Below are 14,452 nucleotides of genomic sequence, written 5' to 3'. Positions count from 1 at the left end.
CTGGGAGATCACTCAGTTTACCAAACAGATTGTATGAACTGCTTCTGCTGTGCTTGCTAATAATTTTGTCAAATACATGTGTACTAATTTTTAAAATGACAATCCTTACTTTTCAGAGAAATATATTATTTTCATCAAGATCTATTCAGGATAAGCAGAAATGGGGTAAACATAATAGAAATAGTCACAGCAAAAATGTGTTTAAATTAAAAAGATATTACTTGTAAAAAGATAAACTTCAGTTACCTGACAAAAATGTACTTGATGAGAACACATGACCACGAAGGGAGGAACAGCACACACTGGGGCCTACCGGAGTGGGAGGAGGGACAGGATGAGGAAAAATAACTAATGGGTACTAGGCTTAATACCTGGGTGGTGAAATAATCTGTACAACAAACTCCCATGACACAAGTTTACCTTTACAAACCTGCACATGTACCCCTGAACTTAAAGAAAAGTTTTTTTAAAAAATCACATTTCCAGAGTTTGCTAAATAATTATGACCAGTATTTTACTACCATCTTCTTCCTTGGTGAACTACTAAAATTAGTAAATTTATGTTAAAAATGAAGTTCTCCCTAGAAATCAAAAGTGCAGTCTAAGCACTGAAAATGTTCTATCAACACTTGTTAACTGAGAACCATTCAAACATCTAGGAATTTTTAACTCTGCAAGCCATATCTGAAAAAGTAATGTCAAAACTGTTTATAACCCTACTGCCTCACTATGACGTCACCTCAAATTATCATTCCATGCTCCTCCTTTTTTTTAGAGGCAACTCCTGCACACAATGTCCTGCATTAGTTTCCATTCTCCCAACTTGCAACATTCTTCCAAGCTTCACCTATAAACTGAGGCATTCACCTAAGTAAGCTTCCCCTGCTGAAGAAGATTTTTGCTGGGTTTTGTGACATCAAGAACAAGAACTTATTCCTTAGGCATCCTGTTCTTCAAGTTACTTTCAGTGATGAAATTATGAGTATTATGTATCAACTAGGAAAAAAATGTCCTGTGAAGTGATTTAAAAAAACAGTATTTAATCCAATAATTCAACTCAATAAACTATTTGATATATGCCAAGCACCAGGGTCACAAAAATAAATAAGATACTGTCCCTGAATTTAAAGGACATAAAATGTAGAGACAGGAAAGGCCTATCAACCCAAATATGATAGAGAATATTAAGTGCAACAATAAATGCACAGAAATAAGTGACTCGATTTTGTCAAGAAAGAAACAAATGAACAAAGGCAGAATCTAGGCTCAGTTTTTAAATTATGTACATTCCATGCAACTATATAGACACTATAGTTACAAGAAAGGTGACATCTGGTGCGGTGGCTCATGCCTGTAATCTCAGCACTTTGGGAGGCTGAGGCGGGAGGATCACGAGGTCAAGAATTCAAGACCAGCCTGGCCAACATGGCAAAACCCCCGTCTCTACTAAAAATACAAAAATTAGCTGGGAGTGTTGGTGCATGCCTGTAATCCCAGCTACTTGGGAGGGTGAGGCAGGAGAATCCTTGAACCCAGGAGACGGAGGTTGCAGTGAGCTGAGATAGTGCCATTGCACTTCAGCCTGGGCGACAAGAGCAGGACTCCATCTCAAAAAAAAAGAAATGTGACAAGCAAAAATTAAAATATATGTTGTCTAAAAGATGTCAGAATTTCAAATAGCTTTTTCTATTATCGTGTTGAGAGAGGCAATGCCTTTTTCTCAATCCTATGGCTTCTATGAGGAAGAACTGTTGCTAAATATTTTTGGACTCTCTCTACCCTTTCACTTATTTATCCCCTAGAAGGAGGATAGTGACTTACCTGACTGGTAAGTTTAGACTAAAGAATCATGTAAGCATAATTCTACCCCTTTTTTTGCTCTTAGAAGCCTACCCACTAGATGGAAGCAGAAGTTCTCCAATGCTTCTCCATGGATAGGCTCTCCAGGCAAACAGGGAAAATGTTCCTGGTCCTATTCTGCTAATGACCAGGGAAGTCTGTTTAACTATGGGGTTTGGTATTAGAAAGCAAAACTACCTACTGATATAAGCCATGCCTTCCAATAACAGCTTTATCAGGAATACAGGTGGTATTCTGATATCTCATCTGTCACTCTCTTCTCAAAATTTGGGCAGGGAATTTGGGTGTTATTTTTTGAGACCTCTCAAACACTACAATATTAATTGCACTGCCTTTTTTATTATTTAAAATATAATCTTCACTTTTTATCTTACATTAAACTCCTAAGAATAATGACATTATGTGATTCTTTTTCATAGCCCTTACAGCTCCTAGCAGAATGCCCAGTAATGCTGCTGAAGAAATGAGTTTTCAGGTATTAAAGTTATTTGTAGATGGTGCTTATTTTTACAACAAAAACAAACAAAAAATGACTTACATAATGATAAACACTGGTATTTAGTAATGTGTATGTAAGTATTTTCCCGTAAAGAAAAATATTTTCCCATATATTGGTAAAAATTCCTATCCATATTTATTTTTGTCTGCTTTGAACGATTACTATCTAACTGGTAGAAGCTCTTCAGGAGACTTTTTCTGAAAAGTGGAACAAAGTGTTACATTGAAGCAGTAAAGTAAAGTGACTAATACTGACTGGAGTGACAAAGAGGGTTGGAAGAGTCACTTTTTTACATACAGTTTCTCTTCTTTCTGTTTCCGTATCTCTTATCTCCCTCTTACCATTCCTGGGGAGGTGCTGCATAGTTATCAACATGCTTAACAGACAGTGAACTGTGAAGGAAGAATTATGGGTAAAGACATTTGTTTGACTTCCCAGTGTACTCCCAACTCCAAAGTGACAAACTGGAACAAAAAGCTTATGGGACAGTAAATTATGACTGTAGCAGCTGACACATTTTTCTTCTGGAAGACCAAAGGTTCTTAATCTTTAACTCTGAAACTTTAAAAGAAAATAAATCCAAATTACCCCCCTTTTAATCACTTTTTAAATTACTCCTTGTATCTTTTCTTTGTTGTCCTAAATACTGACCACTGTTGAAAGAATTTCCCCTATATAATCCCTTATGGAAAGGATTTGCTTTTTTGCTTAATACCAGTCCCAAGAGAAGTATCGAGACAATAAAAACAGATTGTCTCATAGATCTAAATTTCAATTAGTTTTACCATTGATTTAGAGAAACTTGGCATAAACTATTAAATAATTCAAGGATGAGAATTTCAACTATTAATAGTAACAGCCATAACAACTAATCTGTTGAAAACTTGCCAGGTGCCAGACACTGTTCCAAGAACTTACAGGTTATTAATCCTCACAACATTTCATATCACATCTATTTCACATCAATAAGATAAGTACTGTTATTACCCCTAATTTATACACAGAGAAACTGGGGTACAGAGAAGTTAAACAACTTGTCCAACATTCTGTAAGTGGCAGAGATGACATTTAAACTCAAGCAGTCTAGCTTCACCACTGTGCAATAGCTGTCTATTAAGGAAAATACCAAAGACAGTAGGAAATTGGGATTCATCTCCACCCACAGTTCTTTTCTTCACTCAAGGTTAACAAGGAAACATTATAAGAAATGACAATAAGTATAAATATAATAACAGATATCCATTGTGAACTCCAAAATGTAAATGATAAATACAAAACAGAAATGCTTAGTTCTTACACTCAGGGAGTTCACATCCCATTTAGAGATGTAAAAGAGGTATCAACCATTCACATGTGAAAACTGGAACATGCATTAATCAATAGTCAAGCTCTTTAGCATTTCTCCCAAACCAGCTCATCTTCCAATGTTCCCTACATTAGCTAATGACACCACTAAACTTTCAGTCACTAAGACTTTAAGCATCTTCATACCTCCTTTTTTCCAATCACCAGGGCTTTTCCACTCCCACTGTTCTCAGTCTCTCATATAAATGATTATAACGGGCTCCCTGCTCCCAATATTTTCATTCTCTGATCTACTTTTCCCATTGTCAATAATCTCTCTAAACTAAATAAAGAAAATGTCTCTTCTCTTCTGAAAATCTTCCAACATCTTCCACTGAATAAATCAAAAAGTTTAGGATGGCATTCAATATCTTCCACACATTACTCTCAACCAATCTTCCAGTCTTTTCCAGTAACATTCCCACACTAACTCTACACTCCTCACTTTACTAGCTTTCCATTCTGATTTCCACAACAATGTCATGAATTTTACCATCACATGGTTTACCAGTCTCAACGCCTGTCTCTACTTAATCAAGTCTTATATAATATGTCCTTCAAATGCCTCCTCTATAAAGACTTCCAATACACTCCCCCGAAAAACTGATCACTATTTGCCTTCCACAATGAGGTGCTCGACTGGAACATAGCAATTACACAATTGTGTCTCACGGTGAGCTAGTCTGCACATCTGAGTCTACTAGATATAAACTCCTTAGGGATAGAACCATATCTTATTGATCTTTATATTTCCGCCACAGCACCTAGCACACTGAGATGCTCAAAAAAGGGGGCTAATAACTGAAAGGTAATTAAGACAGTATAAGAAGAGTATATTAATGTGATAGGAATGAATTAAAGGTATAAATAAAATATACAAAAGGAATGCTTTCTACTGTAGGTGAATTTGGAAATAATTATATGTGTGTGTATATATGTGTATGTATATATATAGACATAGACATTTATGTTATTAGGTATCTACAATTTTAAATTTTATCTTCTTGGTGAATTCAGTCTTTTATAATTACATAATGATCATCTTTTTCTCTAGCAAAGTGTTTTCCCAGTGTTTCTGATATTAATATTAGCAGTTTTATTATAGTGTCTTGTGTCCTTTTTCCATTCTTTTATTTCCAACCTTGATAAATTCTTATGTTTGCAAAGAGTATACAGTCAGAAAATCCAAGTGGACAATCTTTATATTCTTTTAACGAAAGTTTTTGCTTCTATATTTATTGTGATTCGTGGTAGTATCTAGATTTATTTCTATCATCTTTTTACATGCTTTAAGTATTTGTCCTGTTTGCTAGGTTTCCTTTTTTGACCTCCTTTTTTCTCTGATATTAATTATTTGGTCTCCTTTTTTCCCTCAATTCTTTTGTCACCTCTATTTGTTTGGAAGCCATTCACACAATATCTACTCTTTCAGCAGTTGCACTAGCTCTGTGTGTGTGTGTGTGTGTGTGTGTGTGTGTAGACAGCTATTGTGTATATATAAACAAGATTTAAAGTCAAACTCTTAGCCCTCCCCTTGAAATATAACTTTTTAACATACTCTTCTAATTTCTTCTTTCCAATGTAAATGCTATTGTTTTCTAGCACTTTAGTTCTAGTCTGTTCTCTTAGAAGGCATTGTTAATAATGTCTTATAATAACAGCGTTTGTTTAGTTTTGCCTATATTTATCATTAGTATACCTTCTTGATCTCATTCATTTCTTCTGCCTGAGTATGTACTTTCAGTGGTAAAAACTCCCTCAATTTTTCCTTTTCTGAAATTGTTTTAGCTTGCACTTTTCCTAGGGAGATAGTTTTGCGGGGCACTGATTTCTAGTTTGACACTTATTTTCTCTCAGCACCTGTCGGATGATATTCCACTGCTTTATGGATTCCACTGTGACTACTAATAAGTCACCTTTCAGTAAAACTGCCGTTCATTCTTTTGAAGGCCATTTCTCTTTTCTGAGTTCTTTTAGTAGTTATCTTTTTATTTAAGGTTCTGTAATTTTGCAATAATGTATGGGTTTCTTTTAATTTATTCTGCTTGAGATTCAGTGAGCTTTCTGGACAAAAACTTGGCATTTTTCATCAGTTCTTTAAAATGCTATTTTACAGCCATTTTTTTCTAATATTTCTTCCTCTCCATTTTATTATCCCCTTTTCGAACTTCAATTAAGTCCAAGTTATACTTTACCTCTTATTCTCCAACTCTTCTGACCTACATAACTTTTTGTGTGTGTGTTTTGGGGTTTTGGGGGATTTTTCTTCAGACAGAGTCTCACTCTGTCACTCAGGCGCAGTGCAGTGGTACAATCAGAGCTCACTGCAGCCTCGACCTCCCCAGCTCAGGTGATGCTCCCACATTAGCCTCCCAGGTAGCTGCGACTACAGGCATTCGCCACCATGCCTAGCTAATATTTTGTATCTTGTAGAGACAGGGTTTTGCCATGTTGCCCAGGCTGGTCTCGAACTTCTGGATTCAAGCCATCCACCCACCTCGGCCTCCCAAAGTGCTGGGATTACAAGCATGAACCACCACACTCGGCCAGTGACAGTTTTTTTAATCACCTGTCCCCCAATCATTTTTTTCAGGTTTCTATTTTATTTCTTTCATCATAATAAACGTGTTTTTATATTTCTTATATAATCCAAAGCTTTGGTGGGTGTGTTTTTTTTTGTTGGTTTTTTTGGTTTTTTTTTTGAGATGGAGTCTTGCTCTGTCGCCCAGGCTGGAGTGTAGTGGCATGATCTCGGCTCACTGCAAGCTTTGCCTCCCGGGTTCAAGCCATTCTCCTGCCTCAGCCTCCCGAGGGCAGATGTGTTTTTGTTGTGTACTTTTTCTTAGGTTCTTATTCATAGTGCCTTATTACCTTGCCTGATTTGTGGATTTTTGACTAGGCACTGCTGAATTTCCTTGGGATTTTATCTGTAGGAATTATTTGAGGCCTTGGAGAATCTGAATTTGCTTCTAACCATTGCCTTGGAACATTGCCAACTTGAGGCCAATTTAAATTTTTACGTGAGGTTTCTGAGTCTACATATGCAGCACTAATTTTAGGGATCAAAAACTAAGTGAAGACCCTGAAGATTCCACCAAAAAAAACCATTAGAACAAACAAATTCAGCAAAGCTGCAGTATATAAAGATCAACACATACAAATCAGTTGCATAGAGTTATATACTATAAATAATTCAAAAAGGAAATTAAGAAAACAGTTCTATCTGCAACAGCATTGAAAAGAATAAAATGCTCAGGAATAAACTTAACCATGGAGGTGAAAGACTCATACACTGAAAACTATGAAATATTGCTGAAATAAATTAATATACAAATAAATCAAAAGATATCCCATTTTCATGGATTAGAAAACCTATTATTGTTAAGATGCCAGTGCTACTAAAAGCAATCTACAGATTCAAGGCAATCTCTATCAAAATCCCAAAGATGATTATACTAAGTGAAATAAGCAAGTCACAAAAAAATACTGTATGATTCCACTTATATGAGGTATCTAAAGTCGTCAAATTCATTGAAACATAAAGTCGAACGGTGATTATCAGGGGACAGCGGAAGGGTAGTTGTTATTTAATGAGTATAGAGTGTCAGTTCTGCAAGATGGAAAAGATAGGGAGATCTGTTTCACAACAATGTGAATATACTTAACACTACTGAACTGTACACTTAAAAATAAAGAACAGAGTAAATTTTATGGTTTTTACCACAATAAAAAATAAACCCCAATGACGTTTTTTGCAGAAACAGAAAAATTCATCCTAAAATTCATATGGAATCTCAAAGGACACTCAAACAGCCAAAATAATCTTGAAAAAGAACAAAGTTTGAGGTCTCAAACTTCATGATTTCAAAACTTACTAAAAGATACAATAATCAAAACAGTGTGGTACTGACAGAAACACAGACATATAGACCTATGACAAAGAACAGAGAGCCTAGCAATAAATCCTCACATGTACTGTCAAATAATTTTCAACAAAGAAGCCAACACTTTGTTGAAAGGTTATTAACAGTTTTTTTCAACAAATGGTCTTAGAAAAATGTAACATCCACAGGCAAAAGAATAAAGTTGGACCATTATCTTACACTGTAATTATACAAAATTTTGTATACAAAAATTAACTCAAAATGAATCAAAGACCTAAATATTAGAACTAAAACTTTTATAAAACTCCTCAAAGAAAACACAGAATGAGAGCTTCATTACATTGAATTTGCAGTGATTTATTTGATATGACACCAAAATCATAGGCAACAAAAGAAAAAGTAGATAAACTTCATCAAAATTGAAAACTTTTGCACAACAATGGACACTATCAATACTGGATATTAAGTCTTATTAGAAAGCTATTATAACTAAGATAGTGTGGTATTAACACAAGATGCATAAACTAACAAATCAAACATAATAGAGCCCAGATACAGTCATACATATATTGAAATTTGATACAGGACAGAGGCAGCACTGATGAATGGAGAATAAATAAACTTTTCAATATAGTGTGTTGGCATGACTGGATATCCATTTGGATAAAAAATGAGATTGAATCTCTACATCACAACATACATATAAATCTAGAAATTAGAAAAATGCAGATTACAATCACAAAGAAATGCCATTTCATACCCACTAGACTAGCCAAACTTAAAAGTCAGTAAATAGGAAGTGCTGGTTGATAAGAATGTGGATCCAGGGGCATTCTTACTCACTGCTAGCAAAAATATAAATGTATCAATTTATATTCAGCATCCATTTTGAAAAACAATTCAATTTTACGTAGCTTTAGTTTTCTGTTTCTACCTACATGGGTTGAATTGTATCGCCCCCAAAAAATATGTTGAGTCCTAATCCTCAGTACCTCAGAATGTAATCTTATTAGGAAATAAGGTCTCTACGGGGATAATCAGGGTGGACCCCAATCCAATATGACCTGGATCCTTAGAAGATTAGAAAATTTGGAAACAAAGACAGGTACAGGGAAAGACTATGTGAACATACAGGGAGAATGCCATGGGAAGATGAAGAATGAGATCAGTGTGATGCATCTGCAAGCCAAAGATTGCCAGTAAACCACCAGAAGCTAGGAGAAAGACATGGAACATATTCTCCCTCACAGCCTTCAAAAGGAACCAACCCTGGAGATAACTTGATCTTGGACTTCTGGCCTCCAGAACTTGAGACAATTCATTTCTGCTGTTCAAGCCACCTAGTTTGTGGTACTTTGTCATGGCAGCCCTAGCAAACTAATATGCTCCTGTAACAAATTATCGCAAATTCAAAGGCATAAAATAACACAAATGTACCTTACAGGTCTGCAAGTCAGAAGTCTGACATAGGTCTCACTAAGCTAAACCAAGGTGCTGGTGGGGCTTCAATACTTTCTGGGAGCTCTAGGGAAAAAATCTACTTCCTTACCTTTTTCATCTTCTTAGAGGCTGCCTGCTTTCCTTGGCTCAGGGTCCCCTTCTTTCATCACCAAAGCTAGCAAAGATGGGTTGAGTGATCTCGGCTCACTGCAAGCTCCGCCTCCCGGGTTCAAGCCATTCTCCGGCCTCAGCCTCCCGAGGGTGGATGTGTATCACACTGTATTACTCCAACCCTGCTTCCACTGTCAAATCTTCTCTGATCTCTTCTGCCTCTCTCTTCTACTTTTTAAGGACCCTCATGATTACACTGCACCCACTCAGATAATCCTGGATAATATCTTCATCTCAAAATCCTTAAACCCATCTCCAAAGTCCATTTTGCCATGTAAGGTAACATATTCTCAAATGTGGACATCTCTGGCCAAGGTGGGCAGATGGCTAGAGCCCAGGAGTTTGAGACATGCCTGGGCAACACAGCGAAACCCCTTCTCTACAAAAAAAAAGATACAAAAATTAGCTGGGCATGATGGCACGCACTGCAGTCCCACCTAGTCAGGAGGCTGAGGTGGGAGGATTACTTGAGCCTGCAAGGCAGAGTTTGCAGTGAGGCAAGATTGCACATCACTGCACCCTAGCCTGGGCAACAGAGTGAGACCCTGTCTCAAAAAAAAAAAAAAAAAAAAAAAAACATTGCTGAATGCAAGTTTTATGAAATGTAAGGAAGAGGTGGCCAAAGAACGTGCTGTAGCAGATGGAGGAGGAGAAATTTGTAAAGTTATCTTCTAGGTAAATCAATGCCAGAAGGAAAGTTGTTGGTTATAAAAGAAAAAAAAAAAAAGTGGGAGATACACTCTTCTGCCCCAAGTTCTAAGAACAGGCTTATAACAACAACCTAAATAAGTGCAGAACAGCTTGTAAATAACAAGGTGAACAACAAGTCAATGTTATAAACTGTCAGGAACCACCCACAGACAGAACCCAGTTCTTCCAAAATGTTGTTTAGCTAACAGTTTTTCAGTTTCTTTTGTTTAAACTGAATGCCTTTAAGCGAAGCAGGCAATAGTCAATTCACTTCCATTCTTCCTACTCTCCTTTTGACCCTCCCCTCTGTCTTCAACATATAAAATAAATGTTATGTAGGTACATGAGTTTGCGACCAGCTGCATCCTTACAAATTACTCTGAAATAACTGTATCAGAAGTTTGTCATCAAGGTCATTACAAACTATAGGATTTTCAAGTGTCCCTCTTAACTGACTCTCTCTCACTTCTCGCCTACCTCCTTTAACCAGAGACACTGCCTTTTTTCACATAATTGGAGATACCTGGCAAAATTAAGTACAGCCTTGGAAGGCTATGATGGGAAGTATATACGCTCCTTGTGGAAAGTAAAAGTGGACTAGGAGTAAAGACCTAGGTTCTAGTCCCCGTTTTCCAAATATCTCACAGAATAACCCTCAGCCAGTATTTTTATCTCTCTGGAGTTCAATTTATTTTCCTTGTACAATATATAATGAGCAGATTTCAATTAGATTAGATAAACTCTGAACCCGTCCTATATTTTATATATCTATACCAACATTTATACTGAAATAGGCTTTTTCGGCAAGAATAGATTTTTGCTTTGAATGGGGTACAGAAGGCAGAAGAGTGTGCTAGGGAAATAAGCTGACTTGGTAATTGAAAGGGAAAAGAGAAAGAATGAGAGAAGGGCCTGCCACTGAGGAGGACAGAGTCTGATGACAATGAAAAACATACTTTATGGTTTTACTTATGGTTACCTTCTACTAAGTGTATAAAAACAAATTATGGAGATGTGACTATCTAATGCACTATAATGAAAATACTCATCAGCACTGCTTCATATGGTTTGTCAACTTTTATTTTTAAATATGGCCCATTCTGCTATAATGGAGTTTTGTTCTCAGCTTATATATAAATTTGAGTATCAGTGCACTGCCTAAAGTCTTCCTAATCTTATTTGTTCCTTAAAGGAGATTTCAACAAGTGGAGATGTTAAAATCAAAAGAGAAAAATCCACAACAATGTCAATAACAAGAAGCAGCCCTCAAATAGCTAGAATGCATGTGGAGAGGGAGTGTAATAATTAGTAATAAAATGCTTTTTAAAAAAATAAAACAAAAAATGGCGAAGTGCAGATTATGAAGGACTTTGCAAGCAAGGGTCAAGGGCATGAATAGTATCCTGTGGACAATGAAAAGCCATAAGAGATTTTTAAAACAGAGTGACTCTATCAAATCTGTGTTTTTGAAAAATAATACTCATGGCAGAGTACATACTATATTTACAAAATAAAGTATAAAATTATTATGTAGGCTGATATTTTACCACAAAATAGTAACATGAAATTGGAATAAAACACTCACTCACTGAAGCCATAAAATAAATTTCACAAATACTACAGTATTCTTAAAGAAATTAACAGGGAATTATGCCTTGCAAATTCCTTAGGTGAGTAAATAACCACACTTTAAAAAAAACTCTCTTTTTTAAGCTCTCACACTACATATGTATACCTTTTTCAAATAAAATTAAAACTTTAAGTAATATTTATGGGCATTAGGGCCATGGAATTTTTAAATATTTACCTAACCATTTAGAAAGCACTTAGCATTAAAGGTATAGAAAAATATCTCACGCACTAACTTATGCCTTTCAAAACCTTGTATTTACCTAGTCAAACACAAAGTGATCTCATTGAAAAGCTGAAAATTGCACTGTAGAATATGGAATTAAAATGGCATAGAAATGTAGCTTGTTTAATTCTGATTAAAGCTTCTATGCAGACGACTGATTTTTTCAAACTTCCTATTAGTTTCTGCTGATTCTTGGCAGATAAGACTACAAACTCAGTGCTTCTTTCCATTAACCCACCAAAGCAGAACACCATTAACAGCACCTAGATTTGGGCTTCAAATCTCTAAATGCTTTGCCAAAAAAAAAAAAAAAACCTTAGTTAAGAACTGAACTGACACATATAAAGCATTTAAATCAAATATTATAAATCTAATTATAAAATCAAATGTTTTACAAACATGCCATTATTTTTCAACACAGTAATATAACATCCCAAAAGCTAAAAACTACTTTAAATCTATTATTCTACAATTAAAAACATTTCTATTGATAGAAGTTTAAGTGGCTTTCAAAGAGGTTAATAAAAATGTTTAAATTCTTAAGGCAATGAACACGTAATAATTTTGTTACCATCCTATAAATGAACCCCCATATACTTTTTTAAAGTCCTATCCAAAATATACAGGATATTTGCTCATCTTTTTCAATTATTATACCTTGGAAAGTACAGGTTAGCAAGGTCAACATTCAACATTTAAGTAAAACTTCAAGAATTACTAGTTTGTGACATCTTATTTTAATTTCTACCTTACCAAAAGTGTAAACTAAAAGAATTTAATTTTAGAATTAGAAGGTATTATATAATTTAATTTTAGAATTAGAAGATATTACAGAATTCATCTACTAGGATCCCTTAATTTGACAGGATACTAAGATTCAGAAAGGTTCACAGACTTTTCCAAAATTAAACAGTTAAGCCAAGACTCCTCAATCCTCTGTCTATGAATCCAGGACATTTTCTCCTATGTCAGGTCCCATCTAAAATCTTTTCATCTTCCTTCACTTTCTGAAACAAGCAAGTGTTTTTACCATTGTCATATACAACACTTTGAAAATCAGAAAATCTCCTGATCTTTTACTTCCATAAAAGTACTGATTTCCTCTCAATATATTTAACATAATATACATGCAAACAAAAAGCACAAATCCACTGTTAGACTTCTGGAACAAGCATAAATAAACATTCTTGTTATGATAGTATCTGCTAAGTTAAAAATACCCTTTTCTAGTAATGTCAAAACAGAATTATTTTGTAGACAGAATATTAGGTAGGCATGTATAAACCCTGAACTATTCACATATACTTTAAGTGTGCAAAAATGTTCCTATTAAAAGTAGAATGTGAAAAAGGGTTTTCTGCACTAAGAAAATACACCCTTTTTAGAAGCACAAATTGTATTTTCCTCTAATATAAACAATAATTGAAGCTACCTGGTATAGCTATATACATATATAGCTGTGCTGTGATGGAAAGAGCACCACACTAGGATTAAGAAGCCTAGAAATTTTCCACTTACAAGAGGACAGACAGAATTACCGCACCAACAAATTACAATTAAAAAATGTTAAACTGTAACTGTTAAGTTCAGGAAAATTGCCCACAAAAGTGATGAAACTGCTAAAACAATTTTCCAGTGTTAAAAAATGCAATTTGTTCACATTTGGTCAAAATTCAATTAATTCCATTCTATGAAATAGTTGATACCACTTTGTTCCATAATAAATCCTCTCAAAACAATTTTTCTCCCGACACACATTTTCCTAAAGTACTATCTATTATCACTGGTAGTAAACTGAGAAAACAAAAGTCATAACAGAACTTTTTCAAGTGGTTGACCACAGAAGTGGCCTCCGAAGCCAATTCAAGAAGCAAAGTATTGTGTCATTGGAACATTACAGATCAGTGTTCAACACGTCATAAAACCAATGTAGTAGCTTGGAGATTATTTCGAAGAGAAGACAGACAAGAAGTGAAGGAAGAGAACAGAAAAGAAGAAAGAAGAATGCATCAAATGCATTAAGGACAAGAAACTTTTGTCTCCAACATATTGGCTCCCAGTGTAAAGCATATCACTAATCCAAAAATTCAGAAAACCTACGGTGTACGCTCTTACTCTCCTACTTAAAACCACTATACTTACCAGTTAGTCGTGCAGAACACAGCACTGAAAACTCAAAAATCTAATCAAATCCCAGAACTACCACTTAACTAGACATGTGAAGCTGTGTTACCTCTATATGCCTAGATTTCTCATCTCTAGAGGTTAATGGCACCAGCCAAACACCGTTCTTGTGAGGATTTGAGACAGTATGTGTAAAATGTTTTGCACTTCATAAATGCTCAATAATAGTAACTATACTTATTAAGTTTCTTGGTGATGTAGAACAGGTAGCTTTTCCAATACTATATAAAGATGTAAACTCATTTGCTAATGATTTCAATCCCTTTAAAAAAAACCAAAAATATGTAAACCTATGGTGAAAAAATGGAAATGCTTTTGGCATCTTTCCAGGAATTACCAAGTTTAAAGTTTAAACGTTAAAACAGTCTCCTAATTATGCAACAAATACAAGGAACATTTAATTAATCTGTAAAATATTATATTCATCTATACTGCTGTCTTTTCATCTAAATTACTCTCATTTGCAAAGCTCATGTCTTGTAACGATAAAATCTCAGATTTTTCCTCTCGATTTTCAATAACAAA

The 14,452-nt window shown here is 35.1% G+C and overlaps 1 protein-coding gene across 4 annotated transcripts in view; it reads right to left on the bottom strand.

Moving 5' to 3' along the window:
- Positions 1-14,452, bottom strand: part of PDE3B (phosphodiesterase 3B) — a 215,065-nt gene that overhangs the window by 198,775 nt on the left and 1,838 nt on the right. The gene's annotated exons all lie outside the window — the stretch shown is intronic.

This window comes from Pan paniscus, chromosome 9 (genome assembly GCF_029289425.2).
Source record: "Pan paniscus chromosome 9, NHGRI_mPanPan1-v2.0_pri, whole genome shotgun sequence".
Taxonomy (NCBI): Eukaryota; Metazoa; Chordata; class Mammalia; order Primates; family Hominidae; genus Pan; species Pan paniscus.
The sequence above is the reverse complement of the archived record's forward strand: the minus strand, read 5'-3'. Positions and strand labels throughout refer to the sequence as shown.